Here is a 22,577-nt window from a genome sequence, read left to right on the forward strand (position 1 = left end):
AGTTCCTCCTTGCGCCTGTGAAATGGTTTGAATTCCTCAGGGCATGCCCCGTACGTGGCTGCCCAGTCCCCATTAAGGACACATTTCTTGACTAAAGAGAGTAGCGGGTGTCTATTTGTCCAGACATTGATCTGACGGGCTGTCACGGGTTAGTCTTCGCTTTCGAAAGCTTCCACAGCCATGACCATCTCAGCAGCATGCTCGGTTGTCCCCTCGGTGGTGGCTAGTGGGAGCCAGCTGAGTACATCGGCGCAGTTTTCAGTGCCTGGTCTGTGCCGAATTGTGTAGTCATAGGCGGCTAACGTGAGTGCCCACCTCTGTATGCGGGCCAATGCATTTGCATTTATGGCCTTGTTGTCGTCCAAAAGGGACGTTAGGGGTTTGTGATCTGTCTCCAGCTCAAATTTCCTGCCAAACAGGTACTGGTGCATTTTTTTTTACTGCATATACACATGCAAGCGCTTCTTTTTCTACCATCCCGTAGCCCCTTTCTGCCTGGGACAGACTTCTGGAGGCATAAGCTACCGGCTGTAACTGACCCTTGGCATTAACATGCTGCAACACACACCTGGCCCCGTAGGACGACGCGTCGCATGTTAAAACAAGTTTCTTACATGGGTCATATAGCGTTAACAGATTGTTGGAGCATAACAAATTTCGTGCTCTATCAAAAGCCCTTTCCTGGCTGTCCCCCCAGACCCATTCACGACCTTTGCGCAGGAGCATGTGTAACGGCTCTAACAGCGTGCTCAATTTTGGAAGAAAGTTACCAAAATAGTTCAGGAACCCAAGGAACGAAGGCAGCTCCGTCGTGTTACGGGGACTGGGTGCTCTCTGGATCGCTTCTGTTTTGGACGCAGTAGGTCTGATCCCGTCTGCTGCTACCCTCATCCCCAGGAATTCTACCTCTGGAGCTAGGCAGACGCATTTCGCCTTTTTCAGTCGCAGACCTACTCGGTCCATTCTGCGCAGCACCTCCTCCAGGTTGCGGAGGTGTTCTTCAGTATCACAACCCGTGATGAGGATGTTGTTTTGAAAAACCACTGTCCTTGGAATCGACTTGAGGAGGCCTTCCATATTGCGTTGAAAGATCGCAGCGGCAGAGCGAATCCCAAACGGACATCTGTTGTACTCAAACAACCCCTTGTATGTCGTGATGATGGTCAGCTTCTTTGACTCACTCGCCAGCTCCTGGGTCATGTAAGCTGAGGTTAGGTCTAATTGTGAAAATAGTTTGCCACCAGATAGCGTCGCGAAGAGGTCCTCCGCTCTCAGTAGCGGGTACTAGTCTTGGAGTGACACCCGATTGATGGTGGCCTTGTAATCACCACATATCCTGACCGACCCATCCGCCTTGAGCACCGGCACAATCGGGCTCGCCCAGTCACTGAATTCGACTGGCGAGATGATGCCTTCCCTCAGCAGGTGCTCTAATTCGCCTTCTACCTTTTCCCGCATCACGTACGGCACCGCTCTGGCCTTGTGGTGTACTGGCCTGGCGTCCGGGTTTATGTGAGTCCCCATAAAAGTGCCAATGCCGGGCTGAAATAGTGAGTCAAATTTGTCCAGGACCTGTGAGCATGATATTTGCTCCACAGAAGAAATTGCATTGACATAACCCCATTTCCAGTTCATGACAGCCAGCCAACTCCTCCCCAGTAGTGCGGGACCGTCCCCCGGAACAATCCAGAGTTCTCTGTTCTCTGAATCTTTGTGGGTCACGAATACTGTGGCGCTGCCTCGCACCGGAATGATCTCTTTTGTATATATCCCTGGCTGTGCATCAATCGGCAATAATTTTGGCCTCTTGGCCTTGAATGCCCACAACTTTTCGAACTGTTTGATACTTATCAGGGACTGGCTGGTCCCTGTGTCTAGCTCCATTGATCTGGATGCCATTGAGGAGCACTTTCATCATTATCGGTGGCGTCCTGGTATATGAACTGTATATGTGTTCCACATAAACTCGCTGAACTTCAGCTTCCAGCGATTTCCCCCAGTGTCCATTTGGCCCCATAGGGCTTACATCATCCCTGTCCTCCTCGTACATCGACCTTCCTGCACATATGCGCCAAGTGACCGCTGATGTTGCAATTTCTGCAGGTGTATTGCTGATACCTGCAAGCTCTGTTTGTGTGTTTGCCTCCACACCTCCAACATGAGCCGTTGTTGGAAACAAAAGGCCCATTACCAGTTGATCGTTTCTGACTGTCTGTGTAACTGTTTTTAAGCACACCATTAACAGGTGTTGATGGCCACATTGTCCCTTGCGATGGTGTGAATCGCCGTTCAGCTCGCCATTGTCTCTGTTGAATTCCCCCTTTGGATTCGACTACATGTTCGGGCATGGCTGATTGCCACTGTCTGCCTGGGGAACTGTGTGCCGCATTAACAATGTTGACTCACTGTCCATTTGCTGCATTTAAACCAAGATTTTTGTCAAACATCATTCTGGTCTCTTCCTCCCCTGAGATAAATGTCTGGGCCATCAAAGCCGCTGTTTCCAGGGTCAAGTCTTTGGTCTCGATCAGTTTCCTGAAAACCCCAGCATGCCCGATGCCTTTAATAACAAAGTCTCGCAGCATCTCCGCTCTGCATGCATCTGGGAACTTACATAGGCTCGCCAGTCGCCGGAGGTCTGCCATGAAGTCTGGAACGCTTTGCTCTTCTTGCCGCCGGTGCGTATAAAACTGGTGTCTCGCCATGTGCATGCTGCTCGCCTGTTTAAAGTGTTTCCCGATCAACTTACTGAGCTCTTCAAAAGTCTTGTCCACCGGCTTCTCTGGCGCTAGAAGGTCCTTCATCAGGGAGTACGTCCTGGACTCACAAACTGTCAGGAGATGAGCCCTGAGTTTGTCGGCCAAATGCTGTCCCAGCGATTCCTTAGTGATGAAGCTTTGCTGTAGTTTCTCAATAAAGACGTCCCAATCATCACCAACACAGTACCTCTCGTCTGTGCTGCTAGTGGCTATGCTCGCGTGGTTTAAATCCCAGTTTCTCGTCGCCAATGATATGTCCTTACTATACAGTACAAATGCACACGAGGCCCGTGCTTGAGAGAAGGTCACTCTGTGACCAGCAACTTTTATTCCAGCACTGAAATGATGAAGGTGGGTGGAGCTTCCCCTTTTGTGCCTGAAAGACCAGGTTAGGAGTGTCTCCCACAAGTTCACCACCTCGTAGTCAATGTTCTCACAGTGTACCTCTAATCAGTTTATACATAGGTTACAATGACAGTTAAATATATGACAGTAACCATTGACCAAACGTAACTGCAGGAAGCTTGTCATCGGGCTCTGTAAACTCTGACCAAACGTAACAGTAGGAAGCTTGTAATGGAGCTCTGATACCATAGACCAAACGTAACTGCAGGAAGCTTGAAATGGTGCTCTGTAACCTGCGGCAGTGCCAGGTTTATGGGGTGAAATGCTTTTGGACAGAGGGTTTGACAGGCGGCGATAAAAGATTGAGGTGATTTGGGCATATTGCACTTACGTTCGCACAAAATTCTGCGGCAGTTTAGTAATTGATTTGCACCCCTGTCACACATATCTCTGTGCGCAAGTACAAAGGAAATTCAAGGCTCTTCTTGTAACTGGAGTCAGGCTGACCTTAACAATCACACGTGGTATGTTATCGAGGGTTTGAACATTGAACTTGAAAACTGTCCCAGGGATTGATAAGACTGTAAGAGAACAATCCCAGTCTCAGTAACTGTCCCAGGGATTGATAAGATAACCTACAGAGTTCACAGAAATTACATTGGACTGGAACATAAACCTTTTTGATAGTCTGGACAGTTTGGATCATGCACGCAGTAGGCCAATAGCCAATTTTCTAAGTATAATCCAGTGCAAAGTCTCTCATCAGCGGCTGCATTCGAAGAGAGGGCAACTTAGCCAGTTGCCAACCAAAGAGCCATGGACTGATTACTAGGCTAGACTTTCCACTAGGTGGCTAAGGCCTAAAAAATTGGCCTTGTTCCAGTGATGTGGGACATATTGCCTGTGCTGACCAGCGACACAAGGCCCATTTTCTTTTGCGATTTTCCACTCGGCCTTCCCCCGGTGATGTCAAATGCGCGATCTGATTTTTCAGTGATCTCACGATCGCCCAAAGAAAACAGAAGTCAAAGAAGAAAAAAAAGCTTCCCTAGCAAAGTTATTCTGTACATGTGTAGCATTTTTTTTAGGTTGATTTTCTTTGCTGCATTTTGAGAGGTCAGGGGTCATCAGACATGCTCAGAAGCACTGGGATGGTCAAAGAGAGAGAAAGAGAGAGAGAGGAGAGAGGCTTTTTGGGTTGGATGGTTGAATTTTTGGAATTTAAACTTAAATCTGCAAAAATTAGACATGGTTCGATTTTTGTTCGAATTTTAAAAACTTTAAATAGTGAAAAGTACAGTGACAATCTTTTTGGAAAGTTAAAAGAATTCCAGTTAAAAATTCCTCAGCAGCATTTAATTGTAGAAATAATGGAGGGATCAAGTGAAAGGCAAAGGGCCAAGCCCTTCAGCGAGGAGGCCAATGAGGCCCCCGTGAATATAGTTAGCACGAGGTGGGAGGATCTGACACGGGTGGGCATGTGAAAGTGCCACCCCGTTCATATAGGAGGATATGGGCAGAGATTGCCAACGTGGTCACATCGACATCGAATGAAGCACACACACCGGACCGGTGGGGTGTGAACACGGGGTGGGACACGACCTGGAGGGAAACGTGGCCGCAGGTCGGGAGGGGGGAGTGTTTTTCAAAAGTTCAATAAATGTTCTTACTTAAATGTTCAATTGTTTTTTCATCTTATAACGTTTTGGGGATTTGAGGGAAGGTTGGGTTGGTGCGGGGGGGTGGGCGGGGGGTTGGAGGGAGGGTGTTGTTCATTAGTTTATAAAAAATTTTGAATCTTTGTTAATTAAAAAAATCTTGAATTCAACAACTTTTGTGCCTTCCCTCTTAGTTACATTAATTTTCAAATGTACACTTTTTCATCCATATTTGTTTGTTTATTCTATTATTATACCAGTACTTTTATTATGCCAGTACTTTAAACTTTACTTAAACTAATTCCAATGATAGGCCAGTGCAGGCAATACAACAAGGAAATCCCACGCAAATGTAACTTTTGATTAACCCTAACTGTAATTGAACATTTGAATATCCACAATTAATAGTTCATGCAAAGCGTTCATTAATGAGTTGCTGACACAAAAGCTTAGCGGCTGTGTAACTGCCACTGGCTACTGGTCTTCGGGAGAGGTGTGATGGTACTGGTGTTAGATCGCCAGGCTGATTAAGCTCCCCTATGTCCTCGCCCACGTCCTCTCCCGCCTGTTCCTCCTCTTCATTCTCGCCGGCTGCCTCTTCTGTCTCCTCTCGTTCTGGAGGTGGACCGGCAGCATGATCTGGCATTATTTGTCTGCTCTTTATAGCTAGGTTATGCAGCATGCAACACACTACAATAAACTCTTGGTCTGTGCCTCCCTGGTCATTGGGAAGCTTATGAAATCCATCCTGCGAGCATAAAGGGATTCAGTCACTTGTTGAATGCAGCAGTGTGTAGCGTGCTGAGAGATATGGCAGATGTTGCCAGCTGAAGCCTGAAAAGATCCCGTTGCGTAGAAGGCTAGGGCAGCAGTAACCTTCACCTCAACGGACAGTGCGGTTCTGATGGTGCTGGAAAGCTGCAGATCATCCTTGACGAGTTGACATATCGCATCGATGACCTCCTTCCGGAATCGCAGCCTCCTAAGACAAGCATTTTCAGACAAGTTCAGGTAGGATTGCTTCTCCAAGTACCTCCGTTGGCTGTACGGTCTCCTCCTCTGTCTTCGTCTCCGTCTACGCATTACTCTGCCATCTCTTCGCTTGATCCTTTCAGTAACCAGTGTGTGAACAGTTGCAATTAAAAGCAGGGAAAGCATAGGCCCCATCACTATCGATAATTACTTTCACTAATTTTAATAATCTCTCTACTCTGTACTCTCTAATCACTGTACTCTGCATTCTCTGTACTCTACGTTGTATACCAGTCAGTTTGATAGGCACAAACAATATCAGTCAATATTTTCACTATGTAAAAGCTATTTACAAAATAATTTCAATATATAAAACCTATTTACCAAAAATAACTTGATAATACCTCTTTATATTCCCTATTCCAATATTCTGCGTACAATTAATTTTAAATTCACTCTCTAAATAACTCACAGTTAATCCTCCACCCTTCCTCCGAAGTTCAAAATGGCGTCCGTAGTGCCCATTTCCTTCTCTTAGGCCCAGAAAAAGCAATTATTTCTCAGCACTCTTTTGGTCCTTGCATCGACCCAGTGAAGTGCATGCTAGGTGCTGAAACTTGGGATGGGCCTTGTGTGGGTGATCATCTCGATGATCAAAGTGGAAACTTAGGCACCTGTTTTTCCGGCGATGTTTTGGGCCAAGTTTCCACTTTTTGCTCAAAATGGGCAATAGACATCCATTTTGGGCCATAGATGGGCCATAGATGGGCGATGTGAAATGGAAAGTCTAGCCCTAGGTGTTTGACCACCGGTAGTATTTCTTAAGTGTGAGTTTTGCTTAAAATTGCTTAATGATAAAGTAAATGAACTGTAAGTAAAGTAAGTCCTACAGGGTAGGTCTCTACAGTAACTGTTGTGTATTCATGCTATTGGATATTACTTGTACACTTTTGTTGAATTTTAAGTAAAGGTTACCCTGTTGTAGAGAGTAGAAATATATATATAGACTTAGGCATTAGGCACCTGCTGGATATTTAAAACTCACATAAGCTTAAATGGACACACACATAAAATGGCTGCCCAGGCATTATGGGAAATCAGGTAGTCAAACTGTGAACTGTTGAACGTTCACTGACCGAGCAATAACCCTGTGAGGCCCACTGTAGGAATGCCTGGGAAGACAGAGATAAGAAGGAAACCATCTCCTGTGAACAAGGCCATAAACCAATTAATTCCCCAGGAAGAAAGATAAGAGGGAAACCATTTGCTGTAAACAAGGCTATATACCAATTATTTCTCCCAGATGAAAGAACTAGGGAGAGAACCTATAAAGCCATCGATCAGCCCAAGCTGACAATAACCGAACATATGGTTCCCTGGATACTAGGAGAATTCTATTGGGTTAAAAGAACCTATATGTAATCTATAATCGTTGTGATTGGCTTGTGTCCAGCCGTGATGGGCTGTGTAACTGTAGTAAACTGTTTTGTAACTGTTGTGAAACATATAAAGGTACATGTAACTCTTTGTTCTGTGGAGAGAAACCTGGATACGGTCCTGTGTGTTTCCTCCCCGCTGAGCGTTATTAAATGCCGCCAGGCATTGGAACCGACTCTGAGTGTTGAGTGATTCTTCTAAGAAAACACTAACGCTAACATACCCCATGAGGGGAATCGAGATATCCTGTGTCTATATTGTTCTGTCTCACAAGTCCGAACTCTGTAAAGTGCAGAGTCAAGGCACAATCTTACAAGATAAAAACCTCTTTTATAAAGATAAGTCGTGAATCTGTTTAATGAGAAAAACAAGACCATTTTTTTCAGGATAAATACCTGTTTTTATAAAGGATAAGTCTAAAATGTTCCAGTCATTGCAACATCCTCGTAAATGTCCTCGGCACCCTCTCTAATGCAATCACATCTTTCCTGTAATGTGGTGACCAGAAATGAGCGCACTACTCAAGTTGTGGCTTAACTGGTGTTGCAGACAGTTCCAGCATAACTTCCCTGCTCTTATATTCTAGGCTTCGGCTAATAAAGGAAAGCATTCTGTATGCCTTTTTAACTATCTTATCAAACTGTCCTGCTACCTTTACCGATCTATGGACATACACTCCAAGGTCCCTCTGTTCCTCTACTCCTCTCAGTATCCTCCCATTTATTGATACTGAGCCCAATTGTAACAGCTCAATGTCATCTACTTCTTTTCTGCTCCATGTATTTCAATCTGGTCATCATCACATTGCTGTTTGTGGGAATGTACAGCCATACCAACACACGCCCTGCACCAGTTTTCCCCAAGATCCGATTCTGGTCGTCAGCCGGGGCCATTAGAGGAAGCAGCGTGCGGCAGCTCGGCCCAGAAATCGGTGCGGTCCCAGCCTGCAAGACCATCAACAGGCCGGGGCCATTAGAGGGAGCAGCGTGCGGTGGCATACCACTGCAGGGAGCAGCGCGTGCTGCTGCAGGAGGGCGATGGCTGACTGCAGTGTGGGCAGGTACAGCATGAATGGTGAGGTCGGGGCGAAGGAGCAGCAAGAGTTCATAGAGGGATGTGATCGGGGCCCAGGAGAGGCGAGAGTTTGGGGCCAAGAAGAGGCGAGGGCCCAGGGGTAGCACGGGCCAGCACACACTGCGATATGTGTGCACACTAGCTCTGTGCAACAGAGCTGGTCTCCAGTCATCTTGGTTAATCCTTGCCACTGGACCAAGACCCAGCTCTGTCAAGCCCGTGTGGTGGCTGGGGTGCAACGGCCAACACACGTTAAAAAAAATCTACGCACAGGCATCTTCCACCGTTCAGAATGTAGTTCTGGATCCGGAATATCATTGAAACATCTGTGAATTCATCCGTTTTCAGCGTGGAAGCAAGTCATCCTCGTTTTGAGGGACTGCCTATGATGATGATGTTTGTGGGAGCTTGCTTGTGCGCTATTTAGCTGCCACATTTACTCCATGACAACAGTGAATACACCAATAAAGTATTTCATTGGCTGTAAAACGCTTTGGATGTCCTGAGGTTGTGAAAGGTGCTATACAAATGCAAGATTCTCTTTCTCATTCTTTTACCACATTGTGTGAGATCAGCTGACTGAGCACAGGCTGAGGAGGAACATGCCATGGGCTAGACTTTCGGCACATCATTGTCCATTTAGTGCCCATTTAGTGCCCATTTAGCACCCATTTATGCCCATTTATCGCACATTTAGCACATATTTAGCGCCCATTTAAGCACTGAGATGCAGGCTATCACGCATTTTTGCTAAAAAAGTGAAAACTAGCGCCCGATTATCGCCCATTTATCGCTGGCCCAACTTTCGGTACACATGAATGAGCTGCATCTCCCGGCCTAAGTTTTTTTTAAAAATGGCGTCATCTGCCCACACTTCGCCGAAATGATCGCTGACCGAAAAAGTCGTTGAAAAAAAGCTGCACTCACCTGACCTTAAGTCGGCACTACTCGGCAGTACTCGGCACTACGGACTCCATTTTGAAAGTCGGAGGTTCCGTACTGAAAGGCTGCTTCAAGTGCTTATGAGGAGAATCAATTTGTTTAAGGGCCTTTTTGACTCTTGCCAATCATCGAATCACATTTGTATCTATTGAGGACAAATTAAGCGCATTTATAGCGATTTATATTGATGGGGCTTGTAATTTCTCAACCAGTATTGGTCACTATTCACATGTTACAGACTAGAGATGGGAGAAGGTATATTGAAGAGCATTATGTGCCCAATGAAAGAGATGGCAGACTGCGGAGGAGGAGATGTTACATCCAACGCACTTACAGGGGAAAGCGATCATACCTGAACTTGTCCAATAACACGTGCGTTAGGAGGCTGCGCTTCTGAAAGTAGATCATCAGTGAGATATGACAGCTAATTAATGGAGATTTGCAGCCTACCAACACCATCAGGACCGCACTGTCCGTTGAGGTTAAGGTTACTGCGGCACTTTCCTTCTATGCATCTCCATTCGACAGGTGACTGAAGCCCTTTACGCACACAGGATGGACTTTATAAACTTCTCAATGACCAGGGAGGCACAGACAGAGAGGGCTTTGGGTTTCTCGTAAATCGCAAACTTCCCCAAGGTGCAGGGAGCAATAGACTGTATGCACATCGCCCTGCGAGCACCTTTACAAGATGCAGAGGTGTTTCGGAACCGAAAGGGATTCCGCTCCCTGAATGTGCAGCTTGTTGTCGACCACAAGTAAATAATCATGGCAGTGAATGCTAATTTTCTGGGCAGAATCCATGATGCGCTCATCTTGCATGAGAGCACTGTCTCTGACCTGTTTAACAGTCAGCCACAAGGTCACGGTTGGATGCTGGGGGATAAAAGATCATCATCATCATAGGCAGTCCTTCGAATTGAGGATGACTTGCTTCCATGCCAAAAAAGGATGAGTTCACAGGTGTTTCAATGAAGCACCTAATATTCCAGTCCTCAACTACTTATTGAAAGGTGGAAGATTCCTGTGCGTGGATTTTTTTTAACGTGTGGTGGCCGTTGTACTCCAGCCACCACATGGGCTTGACAGAGCTAGGTCTTGGTCCAGTGGCAAGGATTAACCAAGGTGACTGGAGACCAGCTTTGCTGCACGGACCTAGTGCACACACATATCGCAGTGCTGCCCCTGGGCCCTCGCCTCTTCTGGCCCTGAACTCATGCCTCTCCTGGGCCCCGATCCCATCCATCTACAATCTCTCGTCATTCCTTCGCCCCGACCTCGCCGCTCCTGCTGTACCTGCCCATGTTCCAATCAGCGACCTGGACCTTGATGATGTCCCTCTTCACTGCCGTCGCCCTCCTGCACCAGCTCGCACTGTACCTTGGGTATGCCGCTACGCTGCCCATGGCCGTCGCTCGTTGCTCCTTTTATGGCCCTGACCTGCCGCTGATGGTCTCGCGCAGGTCGGGGCCACTGGGGGAAAAAGGATATGGCCTTGACAGCTGGCTCATGACCCCGCTGCGTAAGCCCTAGACGGAAGCCGCGAAGCGTTACAATGAAAGCCATATAGCCACATGCAGTATCGTCAAAAAGCCAATTGGAGTGCTTAAACAGCACTTCAGATGCCTGGACCACTCAGGAGGCAACCTACAATACCACCCCGAGCAGGTCACTGAGTTTATTGCGGCGTGCTACATGTTGCATTCCCTAGCTATGAGGAGAGGACAACAATTGCCAGATGGGACCGCCGGTCCATCTCAGGAGAGGAGAGAGGGGAGGCGGAAGAGGAGGATGAGGAGGAGGATGACGAGGACCTCGGGTAGGACAATCAGCCTGGCAATGAACCCATGCCCCCACCTCACCCCCTCCACAAGACTGGAAAAGCCCCGTGGTAGTTACGCAGCTGCAAAACTCTTGCGTCAGCAGCTCATAAATGAACGTTTTGAGTGAACTTACATTGGTGACAGTTACACTTCCGTTACGTTTCATCCTTGCCTGGCCTGGCCATGGCCATTGTTTCCAAACATTGTATTGATGGTTTACCTTAGATTATTAGAAGACACTTCAGGACAATTGCAAAGTTAAATAAAAATATTTAATAGTTAACACAAATCTGAAAATGTTTACAACAAACATATATAACCCCCCACCGCCTTTGCGCCCCCCTCCGCAGAGTGAGCACCCACTCGGCTCAGCAAGCAGAATTGAGAGCCGTTATTCTCACCGCCCACTATACAGCATCTGAAGCAACAAACATTTGGTCAGACAGCAGCGATGTATGCAATGCAGTTGTGGCCTTGCCCCTATACCACGAAACTGCGTACTATTCGTCAGATGGTAAAATTCTATTACATTCTCGTCTCCTCTGTAAATTTTGGGATGTGCTCCAGAAACGACTCGCCCCTTGTCACATCGGTAAAGTGTGTGCCCACCAGAGAGATTCCTCACCCCATACCTAGGGCAATAATGCAGCCGATCAGTTGGCTAAAGAATCCACAATAACCGGATTAGACGTACCAGGCTGGGTTTTTGAAACTCCTCAGATACCTGCAGTAGCGGCTGCCACTAAAACACAAGCCCGCGACTTGCATCAACTCCAGTCCGAGTACGACCCCTATGCACAAGTCATGGAATGGCATAACCAAGGCTGTCCGCGACCACAACCCACCTCATGGGCAGACTCCACTGAGCTCCAAAGTTACCATCAGATGGCTGATTCCCTGCTTACGTTTAAAAATAAACTGCATTACCTTGTGGGATGTGTTCCTCCGCAACTTAAAGATGATATGTTAAGTTTGTTTCATTCCCACCCTACTGCAGGACATTATTCCGCCCTGACCACAATACAAAAATTAAATCAAGTCTGTTAGTGGCCTGGGTGGGAAAATGATGTCACAGAATATGTTAATAGATACTTACCATGTTTACAGACAAACCCTTCTGCCTGCTCTAATCGAGCTCTACTCAGATCCCAACCCCCTCCTGAAGGTCCATGGACACACCTACAAATTGATTTTATTGGACCTTTTAACAAATCCCAGGGTAATTATGAACACGCTCTGGTAGTAATTGATCAGTTCACAAAATGGATCGAAGCCTTTCCGACGAAGGATAATAAGGCGCATATGGCCGCGCGAATCCTTTTGAGTGAGGTGTTCTGTTGGTGGGGAATAGCAATACAGGTAGATATCGATCAGGGTCCACATTTTACTGGAGCAGGTTTTACTATTCTGCAGGACATGCTCCAAATAAGGCACAGTTGCATATTGCACATCATCCACAATCATCAGGAATTGTAGAAAGGGGTAATCGGACATTGAAAACAATGTTAGGTAAATGATGTATAGAACACCCTGCTCAATGGGCTAACATGATACCTTTATGTTTAATGACAATACGCTCTACCCGTCATGTGACGATAAAGGTAAGTCCATATGAGGTTAGGACTGGGAGACAAATGCCGATACCAGGACATATAACCCTGGGGGATAACACACCACTCAAATTACAGCCTTGTAGCCAGTAATGGTTGCAGACACTGATAGACCACGTGGACACAGTAAACAGACTGGTTGCCCAGAACATTGGAAAGTCACGAAACCAAATGAAACACAACTTTAACAAAAGGGTAAGACCATTCGAATATGATGTCGGGGACAAAGTGATGGTACAGAATTTTGCCCCAAAGAAACATACTTTTGATATAAACTGGATGGGTTCACATCAAGTAATTGATAAATGAAACCCTGCTGTGTACCTATTGAATGTTCCGTATGGCCCAAAGGGAGAACCAAAACTGAAATTGTTCCAAATCAATCAGATGTAAATTGTTAAGAATTAAAAGATATTATGTTTGATTTTCTTGCAGGTGAATGATGTGGATCTATACACTTCTATTGATACTCAGAAATGTGGGAAAGACAATGAATGAAGAGCAGGACTGCAGAGCAGTCTCAGACGATAAATGCACTCAACTTTTATTTGGAGCAGAACCATTGGTTCTTGGTAGACATAAAAAACAAAGATTTATAATGAACCCTATGGATGGGATGAAGAAGGATAATAATGTAGCAACAGAATATACGGCAGGTTGTGGTGCTATGATGGAAGGTGTCGATCAGTGGGAAATAAAAGGAATCGGAGAATGTTTCACATGTCCGTTAAGAGATAGGGAAGGCCCAAAGTTATGGAGATTTCTGAAAAAGAGTGGGGGTTTGTGGGGAGACAAAAAAAAAACAAAGCAAGGCCCGATAGCATCAGAAAGTAAAGTATACATCCAATTGTGTTGGCCTAGATGGTGGAAAAAACATGAAGGGCAGTATTCATGCATTGGGACACATATTAAACCTACCCACCAGGAAAATGAAGCTCTCATGCATACCTTTAAGGCTTGGGGAGAATAAACCTACCCCAAAGCTGAGGGAAGTGGGATAGGTGAAAAAAATGATGAAATTTGAGGATGCCATAGAGGATGTTATAATGATAAAGGGGAATTCCATAGCATTAGGTTTGTATCGTATAAAACATTTCATGACTCAGATCAGGATCAGGGATGCGCAACTGTGTAAAATTAGAAGTATGATTAAAGCATATCCAGTCAAGCACGAATGCCACAAGGTAGGGAACCAAAAATCATTCGGATTAATAGAACAAATTCCAAACTTGACCCAACCCCCTGTTTAGAATAGAGAACACAGGGGTGGAAAAAACAAACTGTTAGCCGATTCCTAACGGCCCCACAATGGTTAATTCAGTTCGAAGAATTAACATGGATTGCACCATACTTTGAAGGATGTAGTATAAATGAGCACACCCTCATTTGTCCTTATGATTTATATGAACACTCAAAAAAGACATGTGGTTTTGATTGGAATCAGGAAGGTCTAAATTATCATCATCATCATAGGCAGTCTCTCGGAATCGAGGAAGACCTGCTTCCACTCTTAGAATGAGTCCTGAGGTGGCTGCACAGTCCAATACAACAGCCACAGTCCTTGCCACAAGTGGGACAGACTGTCGTTAAGGGTAATCGAGGGTGGGACAGGTTTACTGCATGTTCTTTCCGCTGCCTGAGCTTGTTTCTGCATGCACTCGGCGTTGAGACTCGAGGTGCTCAGCGCCCTCCCGGATGCACTTCCTCCATTTAGGGTGGACTTTGGCCAGGGACCCCAAGGTGTCGGTGGGGATGTTGCACTTTATTATAGAGGCTTTGAGGGTGGCCTTGTAAAGTTTCCTCTATCCACCTTTGGCTCGTTTGTCATGAAGGAGTTCCGAGTAGAGCGCTTGCTTTGGGAATCTCGTGTCTGGCATGCGGACAATGTGGCCTGCCCAGTGGAGCTGATCAAATGTGGTCAGTGCTTCAATGCTGGGGATGTTAGCCTGGTCGAGGACGCTAATTTTACTATGGAAGTGACAGGACCATCAGATGTGAGAACTAGGACTGCTTATGTATGGGAGGGAAAATATTGTTTCACCAATCTAGAAGATCATTATCATTATGGATTCTCTAAATGCTCGATTAGTCCTGGTACCTAATGTCTGATGCCTACAAAAACTACCATTTTTGGGGGAAGAACTCTTCTTGTAGTGGCCGCATCTGAACAACAAGTATTGCAGGTGGAGGATAGGTTATACATTAACTGTCATGTAATTAACTGTCATTGTAACCCATGCATAAACTGACCTAAGTTGTATACTGTGAGAACATTGACCACTAGGTGGTGAACTTGTGGGAGACACTCCTAACCTGGACTTTCAGGTATAAAAGGGGAAGCTCCACCCACCTTCATCACTTCAGTGCTGGCTAATAAAGATTACTGGTCACAGAGTGACCTTCTCTTAAGTATGGGCCTCGTGTGCATTTATACTGTATAGTAAGGACATATCATTGGCGACGAGAAACTGGGATTTAAACCACGCGAGTATGGCCACTAGCAGCACAGATGAGAGGTACTGTGTTGGTGATGATTGGGATGATTTTATTGAGAGACTACAGCAAAGTTTCGTCACTAAGGAATGGCTGGGACAGGATTCAGCCGACAAATGCAGGGCTCATCTCCTGACGGTTTGTGGATCCAGGACGTACTCCCTGATGAAGGACCTTCTAGCGCCAGAGAAGCCGGCGGACAAGACTTTTGAAGAGCTCAGTAAGTTGCTCGGGGAACACTTTAAACAGGCGAGCAGCATGCACATGGCGAGACACCGGTTTTATACGCACCGGCGGCGAGAAGGGCAAAGCGTTCCAGACTTCTTGGCAGACCTCCGGCGACTGGCGAGCCTATGTAAGTTCCCAGATGCATGCAGAGAGGAGATGCTGCGAGACTTTGTTATTGAGGGCATCGGGCACGCTGGGGTTTTCAGGAAACTGATTGAGACCAAAGACTTGACCCTGGAAAAGGCAGCTTTGATGGCCCAGACATTTATCTCAGGGAAGGAAGAGACCAGTATGATGTTTGACAAAAATCTTGGTTTAAATGCAGCAAATGGACAGGGAGTCATCATTGTTAACATGGCACACAGTTCTCCAGGCAGACAGGGGCAATCGGACATGCCCGAGCATGAAGTCAAACCCAAAGGGGGAATTCAATAGAGACAATGGCTTGCTGAACGGCGATTCATGCCATCGCAAGGGACAATGCGGCCAGTAATGGGGCCATCAACACCTGTTAATGGTATGCTTAAGAACAGTTATGGAGACAGTCTGTGACGATTGACTGGTAATGGATCTTTTGTTTCCAACAATGGTTCATGTTGAAAAGCCCAGCGGGAGATCGAGAGCCAGCGGCAGTTGGTGAGAGGGGAGCGGCCTATCAAAAGCCCAGCGGGAGATCGAGAGCCAGCGGCAGTTGGTGAGAGGGGAGCGACCTATCAAAAGCCCAGCGGGAGATCGAGAGCCAGCGGCAGTCGGTGAGAGGGGAGCGGCCTATCAAAAGCCCAGTGGGAGATCGAGAGCCAGCGGCAGTTGGTGAGAGGGGAGCGACCTGTCAAAGGCCCAGCGGGAGATCAAGAGCCAGCGGCAGTTGGTGAGAGGGGAACGACCTATCAAAAGCCCAGCGGGAGATCGAGAGCCAGCGTACCGGTGCAGCTACAGCGGGAGAGAAAGCAAAATAGAAGTAGAAAGGAATCAAAAAGTGATGTCACAGCCAATGGGGTAAGTGATTGGCTGGTGATTGGTGAGTAGCTTTTCTTTTTATTTTTTATATCAGTAAGTGAACTTTAACATTGTTATTACCAATTTAAGCGTATCTAAGGGTTAAGACATGGCAGGAGAGCTCAGTCACGTGATATGCTCCTCCTGTACCATGTGGGAACTCGGGACACTTCCGGTGTCCCTGGGCGCTACGTGTGTGGGAAGTGTATCCGCCTCGAGCTCTTGATGGTCCGCGTTGCGGAATTGGAGCTGAGGGTGGATTCACTCTGGAGCATCCACGATGCTGAGAATGACGTGAGTATCACGTGTAGTGAGTTGGTCTTACCGCAGGAGAAGGGTCCACAGCCAGATAGGGAATGGAAGACCAGCAGGAAGAGCAGTGCAAGAAAGATAGTGCAGGGGTACCCTGTGGTCATCCCCCTGCAAAACAGATACACTGCTTTGAGTACTGTTGGGGGGGATGACTCATCAGGGGAGGGCAGCAGCAGCCAAGTTCATGGCACTGTGGCTGGCTCTGCTGCACAAGAGGGCAGGAAAAAGATTGGGAGCGCGATAGTGATAGGGGATTCGATGGTGAGGGGAATAGATAGGCGTTTCTGCGGCCGCAACCGAGACTCCAGGATGGTATGTTGCCTCCCTGGTGCAAGGGTCAAGGATGTCTCGGAGCGGGTGCAGGACATTCTGAAATGGGAGGGAGAACAGCCAGTTGTCGTGGTGTACATTGGTACCAACGATATAGGTAAAAAAAGGGATGAGGTCCTACGAAAAGAATTTAAGGAGCTAGGAGCTAAATTAAAAAGTAGGACCTCAAAAGTAGTAATCTTGGGATTGCTACCAGTGCCACGTGCTAGTCAGAGTAGGAATTGCAGGATAGCGCAGATGAATACGTGGCTTGAGCAATGGTGCAGCAGGGAGGGATTCAAATTCCTGGGGCATTGGAACCGGTTCTGGGGGAGGTGGGACCAGTACAAACCGGACAGTCTGCACCTGGGCAGGACCGGAACCAATGTCCTAGGGGGAGTGTTTGCTAGTGCTGTTGGGGAGGAGTTAAACTAACATTGCAGGGGGATGGGAACCTATGCAGGGAGACAGAGGGAGACAAAAATGAGGCAAAAGCAAAAGACAGAAAGGAGATGAGGAAAAGTGGAGGGCAGAGAAACCCAAGGCAAAGAACAAAAAGGGCCACTGTACAGCAAAATTCTAAAAGGACAAAAGGTGTTAAAAAAGCAAGCCTGAAGGCTTTGTGTCTTAATGCAAGGAGTATCCGCAATAAGGTGGATGAATTAACTGTGCAAATAGATGTTAACAAATATGATGTGATTGGGATTACGGAGACGTGGCTCCAGGATGATCAGGGCTGGGAACTCAACATTCAGGAAGGATAGAATAAAAGGAAAAGGAGGTGGGGTAGCATTGCTGGTTAAAGAGGAGATTAATGCAGCAGTTAGGAAAGACATTAGCTTGGATGATGTGGAATCTATATGGGTGGAGCTGCAGAACACTAAAGGGCAAAAAACGTCAGTGGGAGTTGTGTACAGACCTCCAAACAGTAGTAGTGATGTTGGGGAGGGCATAAAACAGGAAATTAGGAGTGCATGCAATAAAGGTGCAGCAGTTATAATGGGTGACTTTAATATGCATATAGATTGGGCTAGCCAAACTGGAAGCAATACGGTGGAGGAGGATTTCCTGGAGTGCATAAGGGATGGTTTTCTAGACCAATATGTCGAGGAACCAACTAGGGGGGAAGCCATCTTAGACTGGGTGTTGTGTAATGAGAGAGGATTAATAAACAATCTCATTGTGCGAGGCCCCTTGGGGAAGAGTGACCATAATATGGTGGAATTCTGCATTAGGATGGAGAATGAAACAGTTAATTCAGAGACCATGGTCCAGAACTTAAAGAAGGGTAACTTTGAAGGTATGAGGCGTGAATTGGCTAAAATAGATTGGCGAATGATACTTAAGGGGTTGACTGTGGATGGGCAATGGCAGACATTTAGAGACCGCATGGATGAATTACAACAATTGTACATTCCTGTCTGGCGTAAAAATAAAAAAGGGAAGGTGGCTCAACCGTGGCTATCTAGGGAAATCAGGGATAGTATTAAAGCCAAGGAAGTGGCATACAAATTGGCCAGAAATAGCAGTGAACCTGGGGACTGGGAGAAATTTAGAACTCAGCAGAGGAGGACAAAGGGTTTGATTAGGGCAGGCAAAATCGAGTACGAGAAGAAGCTTGCAGGCAACATTAAGGCAGATTGCAAAAGTTTCTATAGGTATGTAAAGAGAAAAAGGTTAGTAAAGACAAACGTAGGTCCCCTGCAGTCAGAATCAGGGGAAGTCATAACGGGGAACAAAGAAATGGCAAACCAATTGAACAAGTACTTTGGTTCAGTATTCACTAAGGAGTACACAAACAACTTTCCGGATATAAAAGGGGTCAGAGGATCGAGTAAGGAGGAGGAACTGAGGGAAATCTTTATTAGTCGGGAAATTGTGTTGGGGAAATTGATGGGATTGAAGGCCGATAAATCCCCAGGGCCTGATGGACTGCATCCCAGAGTACTTAAGGAGGTGGCCTTGGAAATAGCGGATGCATTGACAATCATTTTCCAACATTCCATTGACTCTGGATCAGTTCCTATCGAGTGGAGGGTAGCCAATGTAATCCCACTTTTTAAAAAAGGTGGGAGAGAGAAAGCAGGGAATTATAGACTGGTCAGCCTGACCTCAGTAGTGGGTAAAATGATGGAATCAATTATTAAGGATGTCATAGCAGTGCATCTGGAAAATGGTGACATGATAGGTCCAAGTCAGCATGGATTTGTGAAAGGGAAATCATGCTTGACAAACCTTCTGGAATTTTTTGAGGATGTTTCCAGTAAAGTGGACAAAGGAGAACCAGTTGATGTGGTATATTTGGACTTTCAGAAGGCTTTCGACAAGGTTCCACACAAGAGATTAATGTGCAAAGTTAAAGCACATGGGATTGGGGGTAGTGTGCTGACGTGGATTGAGAACTGGTTGTCAGACAGGAAGCAAAGAGTAGGAGTAAACGGGTACTTTTCAGAATGGCAGGCAGTGACTAGTGGGGTGCCGCAAGGTTCTGTGCTGGGGCCCCAGCTGTTTACATTGTACATTAATGATTTAGACGAGGGGATTAAATGCAGTATCTCCAAATTTGCGGATGACACTAAGTTGGGTGGCAGTGTGAGCTGCGAGGAGGATGCTATTGGCTGCAGAGTGACTTGGATAGGTTAGGTGAGTGGGCAAATGCATGGCAGATGAAGTATAATGTGGATACATGTGAGGTTATCCACTTTGGTGGTAAAAACAGAGAGACAGACTATTATCTGAATGGTGACAGATTAGGAAAAGGGAAGGTGCAACGAGACCTGGGTGTCATGGTACATCAGTCATTGAAGGTTAGCATGCAGGTACAGCAGGTGGTTAAGAAAGCAAATGGCATGTTGGCCTTCATAGCGAGGGGATTTGAATACAGGGGCAGGGAGGTGTTGCTACAGTTGTACAGGGTCTTGGTAAGGCCACACCTGGAGTATTGTGTACAGTTTTGGTCTCCTAACTTGAGGAAGGACATTCTTGCTATTGAGGGAGTGCAGCGAAGATTCACCAGACTGATTCCCGGGATGGCGGGACTGACCTATCAAGAAAGACTGGATCAACTGGGCTTGTATTCACTGGAGTTCAGAAGAATGAGAGGGGACCTCGCAGAAACGTTTAAAATTCTGACGGGTTTAGATAGGTTAGATGCAGGAAGAATGTTCCCAATGTTGGGGAAGTCCAGAACCAGGGGTCATAGTCTGAGGATAAGGGGTAAGCCATTTAGGACCGAGATGAGGAGAAACTTCTTCACCCAGAGAGTGGTGAACCTGTGGAATTCTCTACCACAGAAAGTAGTTGAGGCCAATTCACTAAATATATTCAAAAGGGAGTTAGATGAAGTCCTTACTACTCGGGGGATCAAGGGTTATGGCGAGAAAGCAGGAAGGGGGTACTGAAGTTTCATGTTCAGCCATGAACTCATGGAATGGCGGTGCAGGCTAGAAGGGCTGAATGGCCTGCTCCTGCACCTATTTTCTATGTTTCTATGTTTCTATGTTTCTTTAAGGAAGCTTAAAGCCAGGGCAGCTCTCCCCCAGTCCAGGCTGGGTCACTGTGTGAGTGACAGCAGCTGGAGAGACTGACACAGTCTGGGTAAAGGTGACCGGACCCCACATTGCTCAGTCATGCCCCATCCATCAACGTAACCCAAAAGGAAACGGTGCCCAAATTAGACTTAAAAGGTGCAGGTTCTGACTTCAGTACAAATCTTAACAGGGAAACTACGCAAGATGACCCAGCTTCATTACAATCCAGCATATTTACATATTCAGTGGATCATGACAATTTAAAATCTATTTAATATTTACTCTTGCGGAAGCAACAAGGCTGTTCCGCCTCTTGCGGCACTATTCAGATTCACGCCTATCATGGAACACTGACGACACTACAGCAGCGATCTCGCCCCATATTTTCTGATACATCCAGGGTGGAGGTGTCCCACGCCCACCCCGGGTTAATTGGCCCCACCGCATCTCGATGTCATTGATCAATGTGTCATTTACTTCGTCAGAGAAGGGTTTTGCCCTCCTTCTCCCTGCAACCTCCTGCAAACTCTCTCCCGAGTCCTCGTGCGACATCTCCATAATTTTTATCTTTCTAATGATTTACAACAATCTTTCCACTTTATAACTAACTCCTTCACAGCTATAGCACTCGAAAAATCAGCAATCCTTCAAAAATCAGCAATCCTTCCATCCTTCACAAAACCCCTTCTCCTTCTCCACAACAAACACTCTTTCTCCCTCCCTTTGTCTTCTGAGCATGCGCAGATGACCCCTGTCCTCCCGAATCGCGGAAAAAGTTCTTTCTTAAAAAAAAGACGCTTGCGCAGAACAACCGTTGCTATGGATGCCAGCCTTATACATCGCTAAGGCCCATTTCACATCGCTGAGGCTATCGCCCAAAAGAAAAAGCCGAAACTAGCGGTTTTTAAAATTGGCGATCCTGAAAATTAAAAAATCACTAAGGCTGGAAATATCACCCATTTTTTGGGCGATAGCGATCTTACTGGAAATTCTAGCTCATGGACTCCTCCTGCCCTGAGTGGGGCTCAGTACCACTGGACTAAAATATATTTTGAATGATGTTTGCACACTGTAGCCTGTGTAATTCAGTGCTATTACATACCTCTGCGGGCAGATGCTGACAGGTAAATACACACCACAAGCACGGAGAGAACCAAGATTGTTATCCTGTGTCCAGCCTGAAAAAAATAATCATCAGAGAAATTTAATTTTACTGATATAAATCAATTTAAAATCAGAACTACTGCCCAGTTTCAGGTGAATTACCAACACACAATCAGCCACCCTGGTACTCACTGCGATACTTCACCAAACGAGTCTCGCCCTGAGCTGATGCAATAACCTGGGCACAACCTGCTACAATTTATACTCTGCTGAGCTCAGTGACAGCCCACTGCATTGAAGTAAATAAGGAGGCGGTGCTGACACTGCTGTCCATCCAAACACTCAGAGAGCTTTCCTTGCCAGTACTTTCTGACATCACCGATTTGTACAATGATCACAAGATAATTAGGAGGAGGGAGTCCACTCAGCCCATCTTAATCCATCCGTCCAGAAAGATGAACGGGCTGGATTTTCCGGCCTTCTCCGCTCCATTTGTTGGCACAGAGCGGCGGCAATGGTGACGGTGAGATGTTTTGGTCGGGCGGTCAGCCTCCAGCGCCCCGCAGCGATCCTCGGGTCCGGTTTTGCGGCGGCGCGGAGCAACACCGCCCGGAAGATCTGCACCGGTGAGCAACGGCCCTGGTTGTGACACCGGCACGAGTTTGAGCTCCTGCCCGACCCGTCCGCCCAGAAGCACGCCCCACAATGACCGCCTGGGAAATCAGGGCGCTCCAACCATCCCGTCGGCGAAGAGGTGAGTAATGGACTCCTGAGGTTAGTGTGAGTGTTTTTTCTTTTAATGTTTGTTAGCGATTTGTGTTGTGGTGGAGTGGGCAATGTTTTGGGATGTTTCTGTGTTTTTGTTTAGGTTTCCCCCCCCCCGCCACCCCTCAGACATCTCTTGGAGCGCTCCTGTCCCGGCCCTTTAGCTCGGGAGTTTCCCATCCTTGTGCCAAGAGAGGTGTACAATGCCTCCATTAGCACG

The 22,577-nt window shown here is 46.7% G+C and overlaps 1 protein-coding gene across 3 annotated transcripts in view; it reads right to left on the reverse strand.

Moving 5' to 3' along the window:
* Positions 1-22,267, reverse strand: part of LOC139263145 (intelectin-1a-like) — a 96,602-nt gene extending 74,335 nt beyond the window's left edge. For 2 of the 3 annotated variants that reach the window (XM_070878762.1, XM_070878760.1), the window contains exons 1-2: positions 21,785-22,267; positions 21,591-21,666 (exon numbers count right to left, since the gene is read on the reverse strand). The gene's annotated coding sequence lies outside the window, so the exon portion shown is untranslated. Of the gene's footprint in view, positions 1-11,642; positions 11,724-21,590; positions 21,667-21,784 lie in introns of those variants that run through there. The other variant, XM_070878761.1, reaches the window with a different exon arrangement.
* Positions 22,268-22,577: the final 310 nt, after the last annotated feature.

This window comes from Pristiophorus japonicus, chromosome 4 (genome assembly GCF_044704955.1).
Source record: "Pristiophorus japonicus isolate sPriJap1 chromosome 4, sPriJap1.hap1, whole genome shotgun sequence".
Lineage (NCBI taxonomy): Eukaryota > Metazoa > Chordata > Chondrichthyes > Pristiophoridae > Pristiophorus > Pristiophorus japonicus.